Here is a 5,546-nt window from a genome sequence, read left to right as displayed (position 1 = left end):
CCAGGGTTGAACATGATGCAGAAATCAGGACTCCTTCCCCATGGCAAGAAACCTTGTGGTTTATGTTGCCCAACATTCAGTATAGTTGAAACCAGTGTGGTCCATGAGGCCCCGCTCATGTTTGAGGGCCACGTTGGCACAAATACTCATTGTGACCCTCAGTGTGAGCCCAATTCTCAAGTAAGGCCTCTCAGTGACTGGAACAAGAGACAGCATATTGTGCTTGCCATGCTACTAGGCCCCAATTTTTAACCATAGTTTGTGTTGTCCATTAGCCCCTCCCCAGGGTTCTGCTTTGGAATCCCTCTTTTGGTGGGACACCTGACGTAACAAAACTGAAAAAACTCCTCCCATTCCACAGGTTGACTCAAAATAATTAGTATTGGGCCAAATCCATAGAGAGGAAGACTCGTCCATGGCCCATGAGGCCTCACCGACATTCCACGGCCATCGTTGACACATAATCCAGAGACAAAATCCTGAATAAGCGCCTCACACTCGCTCTTTATTCATATCCCAAAGAGTTCTCATCACTGTCTGTAGATTGGGCCTGCCATACCTACGACCTCAAACCTAAGTCGAGTTTGTGTTTTCAGACTTCTGTCCCCACAGTCCTGGCCCACACACTCTCCATGCTGGGGTCCCTAGAGCCACACATCAGGACTCTGCCTGCCCACTCCATGGGAATTCTGCCCATTCCATTGTCCACAATCGTACAGATTAGGAGAAACCTCCTAAGTCCCCAAGGCCATCCCAATAGTGGAGGCAGCCCGGGACAAACAAGGGCAGTCTAACACCAGCTGAGCATCTACCTCCACTCATACCGTAGATGGATGTCCCCAAGGAAGAAGACTGAACCGGACAGACCCCTAGGCCCTAATCGGACCCATTGCTTTGGTTTCAAGGTATCTCTCCTCAGAGGCCTGGTTTCCAATATCAGCATATGGGGGTTTCCTGAGGCACCAATCAGAAAAGTCTCGTCTCCACATGGGAAACTTGTTCTTTGGAGATATCTCAAACCTCTGGTTAGGAGAATCCTTCAGGGCCTGTGTGCCACTGCCCCACTCCAAGGTCTCCCTGGACACAAATCCACATTAGTACCCATCCTCAGGGTAGTCCATTTCAGCTCATCCCCCCAGTTGCTCCAGAACCATCAGATCAAACCTGTCTTGTTGATAAGAGACAATTGGAATGCAAGGCAGGCTGCCCAGGCATCCATCCCTAGAACAGTGCTCTGGAGTCATTCTATATGGCACGTCCTGGAGCTATCCAACAGGTCTCAATTGTCCCGCAGAAGGAATCTTTGCAGTTTGGAGCATTCCACAACTCCCAACGTTGGAAAACCTCCATAGGCCCGAGATTCCGCCCTGCTTCATGAAGGGGCCATCATGGACAGAAACTCCAACTTGTGCCAAGTCTGATCCTCGCCCTGACATCAGATGCAAAAGATCTCAATTCAGATCTGCAGAGGGTGCCTGCCATGCCCTTGCCCTGAAACCTAAGTCTAGCTTGTGTTCTCAGACTTCTGTCCTCACACTCCTGACTCCGAAGCCCTCAAGTTTGGAAATTCCAGACCCACAATGCAGCACTCTGCCTGCCCTCCAGAAGAAAAATGTTGCCCTGATGAATTTCCCAGACACCTTAAATGAAGATAAACCTACATGGCACTTGACTGTACCCAAATTATATAGTCTAACCTGGGCACTAATACAATGTCTGACACAGCCTGAGCCTAGGCCTCCTGACCAACATCCAGGCAGCTGACCACACACTGGGCACATCGGACCCGCCATGGCCTTATGTCATCATCTCTTCCCAACCTCGGTTTTCAGGCTTCAGAACCTAGACCTTATCTCCAATCACTGCCCAGGGGTGAACGTGATGCAGAAATCAGAATTCCTCCTTTCCCATGGCAAGAAACCTTGTGGTTGGCATGTTGTCCAAAGTTCAGTGTAGGAGAAACCAGCATGGCCCATGAGTCCCCGCCCATGTTTGAGGACTGCATTGAGCACAGACATGCATTGTGACCCTCAGTGTGAGCCCTGTCCTCAAGTATGAACTCTCAGTGGCTGTAGCAAAGTCCCGCATATGGGGTTTGCCACACCCCTAGGCCCCCAATCTTAACCAGAGTTCAGGTTTTCCAGTCGCCCCTCCCCAGGGCTCTGCTCTGGATTCCCTCTTTTAGTGGCACACCTGAGGTAAAAAATCTGAATGGACTACTCCCATCCCACAGAATGACCCCAAAATCTTGGGATTCGGCCAAATCCCTAGAGAGGGAAACTCGTCCATGGCCCATGAGGCCACCCCGACATTCCACGGCCATCGGTGACACCAAATCCAGAGACAAAAGCCTGAGCAAGTGCCGCCGGAGGCTGCAGGCTGCAGGCGATGGCTCGGGGCCGCCGCCGGAGGCTGGAAGCTGCAGGCGGCGGTGCTGGGGGCCACCACCGGAGGCTGGAAGCTGCAGGCGGCGGCACTCGGGGCCGCCGCCGGAGGCTGCAGGCGATGGCTCGGGGCCGGAGGCTGGAAGCTGCAGGCGGCGGCGCTCGAGGCCGGAGGCTGGAAGCTGCAGGCGACGGTGCTCGGGGCCGCCGCCGGAGGCTGGAAGCTGCAGGTGGCGGTGCTCGGGGCCGGAGGCTGGAAGCTGCAGGCGGCGGTGCTCCGGGCCGCCGCCGGAGGCTGGAAGCTGCAGGCGGCGGTGCTGGGGGCCGCGGCCGGAGGCTGGAAGCTGCAGGCGGCGGCGCTCGGGGCCGCCGCCGGAGGCTGCAGGCGGCGGCGCTCGGGGCCGCCGCCGGAGGCTGCAGGCGGCCGCGCTCGGGGCCCCCGCCGGAGGGTGCAGGCGGCGGCGCTCGGGGCCGCCGCCGGAGGCTGGAGGCTGGACCGCCAAACGCGGTTATAGCTCTTACAAGAGCTGTTACAGCTCTTCTATACACCGTTGACTCCCCTGCTCTTCTGCGACTTCCACCGCTCTCCGCTCCACTTCACCGCTCTCCGCCGACTTCACCGCTCTCCGCCGACTTCACCGCTCTCCGCCGACTTCACCGCTCTCCGCGGACTTCATCCCTCCTGTAGCAGCCGCTGCTCTCCTGCAGCAGCCCCCGGCCCTCCTGCAGGAGCCCCGGCTCTCCTGCAGGAGCCCGCGGCTCTCCTGCAGGAGCCCCCCCCCCCGGCCCTCCTGCAGGAGCCCCCCCCGCCCTCCTGCAGGAGCCCCCCGGCCCTCCTGCAGGAGCCCCCCGGCCCTCCTGCAGGAGCCCCCCGGCCCTCCTGCAGGAGCCCCCCTTGGCAGCCTGGCAGAGCAACCTTTATGGGGGTGGTTGAGCCCCGCCCCTACACAGGTGGCCAATTGAATTTCAACCTTCCCAGTGGATATACATACGGCCTACTGATTGGATGTCTCCACCCTGTCTGCCCCACCCTTACATTCAGGGTCCACAAGCAAGTTCCTCTGGGAGGGGCAGACCCTTACATTTCCCCCTTTTCTTTGGAGATTAGTCAAATCCTTGACTTTTCAGATGGTTCTACCTTATATTGAACATATAAGACTAACATTTTATCGCCCCAATTTTCTTTAGTATAGCAACAATACACTCACAGTTTCTTTAGTCTTAGTTTCAGTCCATGGTCAGCAGGGTCCTTTGGCTGCATTTCCCATTTCTGGAGGGCATCCTTACTCTCAGCTCGTTTGACATGACCCGCATGAACCCAGGCCCTGATGCCTTCCACTTTTACTGCTGTGGGGGTGGTTAGGATAACAGTAAATGGTCCCTTCCAACGAGGCTCCAAATTCCCCACTTGATAGCGACGTATCCAAACCAAGTCCCCGGGTTGGTAAGGATGTGGTTCCACCGTCTCTGTTCCAGTGTGGGCAACTCGGATTCCTGTATGGGCTTTTTTTAAGACAGATTGTAATGCCTGCAGTGACTGGAGTACAGACTGATCCGTCATTCTGCTAGGGCAACCTCCTGTAGCCGAGGACAGAGTGGGGGGGTCTCCCAAACAATATTTCAAATGGGGTCACCTTGCTTAAATAAGGTGTACATCGGGCTCTAAGGAGGGCCAAAGGAAGGAGATCCACCCATCCACCGCCAGTTTCCAGAATTAGTTTTGTCAAGGTCTCTTTAAGAGTCCGATTCATTCTTCTTGCTCACAGCTCTGGGGCCAGTAGGCACACTGTAGTTTCCAGTTAGTGCCTGTGGCCTCGGCCATCTGTAGTGCCTTGGTGAATGCAATCAGCTTTGCTTTTCCACCGAGATCCTATGTGGCAGGGCTGACATCCAGAGTCTCTGCCCAGGAGAAACCATTGCAGCCCCCGCATACCTCTTTTCCACTGACCATGTAACTACTCCCTTCTGTGAACAGAGTCATTTCCGCATCCGGGAGGGGAGTGTCTCTGAGATCCGGCCTTATTCCTGTGACTTGGGTTAAGACCTCCCCACAGTCGTGTGGTCAGCTAGCTCTTCTGGCAGCAGTGTGGCTGGATTTAGCACTGCTGGGGGTCGGAAGGCCACTTTTGGTTCATTGAGGAGAAGGGCCTGATACCCCGTTACCCGGGCGTTCGTCATCCATCGGTCTGGTGGAGTCCGGAGAAGGCCCTTGATAACGTGGGTGGTGGTCAATATGAGATTTTGACCCAGAGTCAATTTGCATGCATCCTTGACTAGGAGGGCCATGGCAGCAATTATGCAGAAGCAAAGGGGGAACCCAGCTGCTACTGGATCTAGTTTCTTGCTAAGATAGACCACTGGCCTTCACCATACCCTAGAGTCTGAGTCAAAACTTCTTTAGTCAGCCCTGCCTTCACATACAAGTGGAAGGGCTTGGTAACATCTGGGATGACCAATGCTGGGGCACACAGTAAGGCTCTTTGTCATTCCCGAAATGCTCCTTCTGCCTCAGCTGTCCACACTCTACCATAGTGAGTCCTCCCTTAGCCAGTTCGTAGAGAGGTTGTGCCATCTCCGTGAAGGTAGCATCCACAGCCTGCAGTAGCCCACCGTCCCAAGAAATTCCCTCTTGGAGATCAAAGCAAAAGCAACCGGTATTCCCTGGCAGTCTTCCATCCAAGTACTAACCAGGCCCGACCCTTCTTAGCTTCCAAGATCAGACGAGATCTGGCACCTTCAGGGTGGTATGGCCGTAGACAATCATAAGGTTCTTACCCGATATTCTCAGATGAGTGTACGTGACACCCTATATAACATGGAACCGCCCTCCCCTTGCTGGAGGAAGCTGAACTTTCTCATACCCTACTGTTACCTTAATTTGTCCAGTCTTGGTTAGCTACCATATCTCTCTCGTTCATAGTTACATTGGCCCCCGGCCTTCTTGGGCTACTGATGCCTTGTGGTCATACCCATTCTGTACAAAGGAGGAGGTAGTGGAGGGTTTCTAAGTGCTTGGAACAGAATGATGTTTCAGACAGATGGACATGTTGTTCAAAGATGCAGAGGCTGCAGAGAGCCAGCATATTCAGAAACGTGCCAGCAGCTGCACGTGTATCAATCGGGTCAGGTCCCTGGCAGCCTCCGATGGCCAAGATTTGAAGC

General features: G+C 54.8%; 1 pseudogene; it reads right to left on the bottom strand.

The window, feature by feature from the left end:
• Positions 1-5,023: 5,023 nt before the first annotated feature.
• On the bottom strand, positions 5,024-5,142 carry LOC122903732 (annotated as a pseudogene).
• Between the last annotated feature and the right edge of the window lie 404 nt (positions 5,143-5,546).

This window comes from Neovison vison, chromosome 3 (assembly GCF_020171115.1).
Source record: "Neovison vison isolate M4711 chromosome 3, ASM_NN_V1, whole genome shotgun sequence".
NCBI lineage: Eukaryota > Metazoa > Chordata > Mammalia > Carnivora > Mustelidae > Neogale > Neogale vison.
This window is presented reverse-complemented; position numbering and strand designations above follow the sequence as displayed.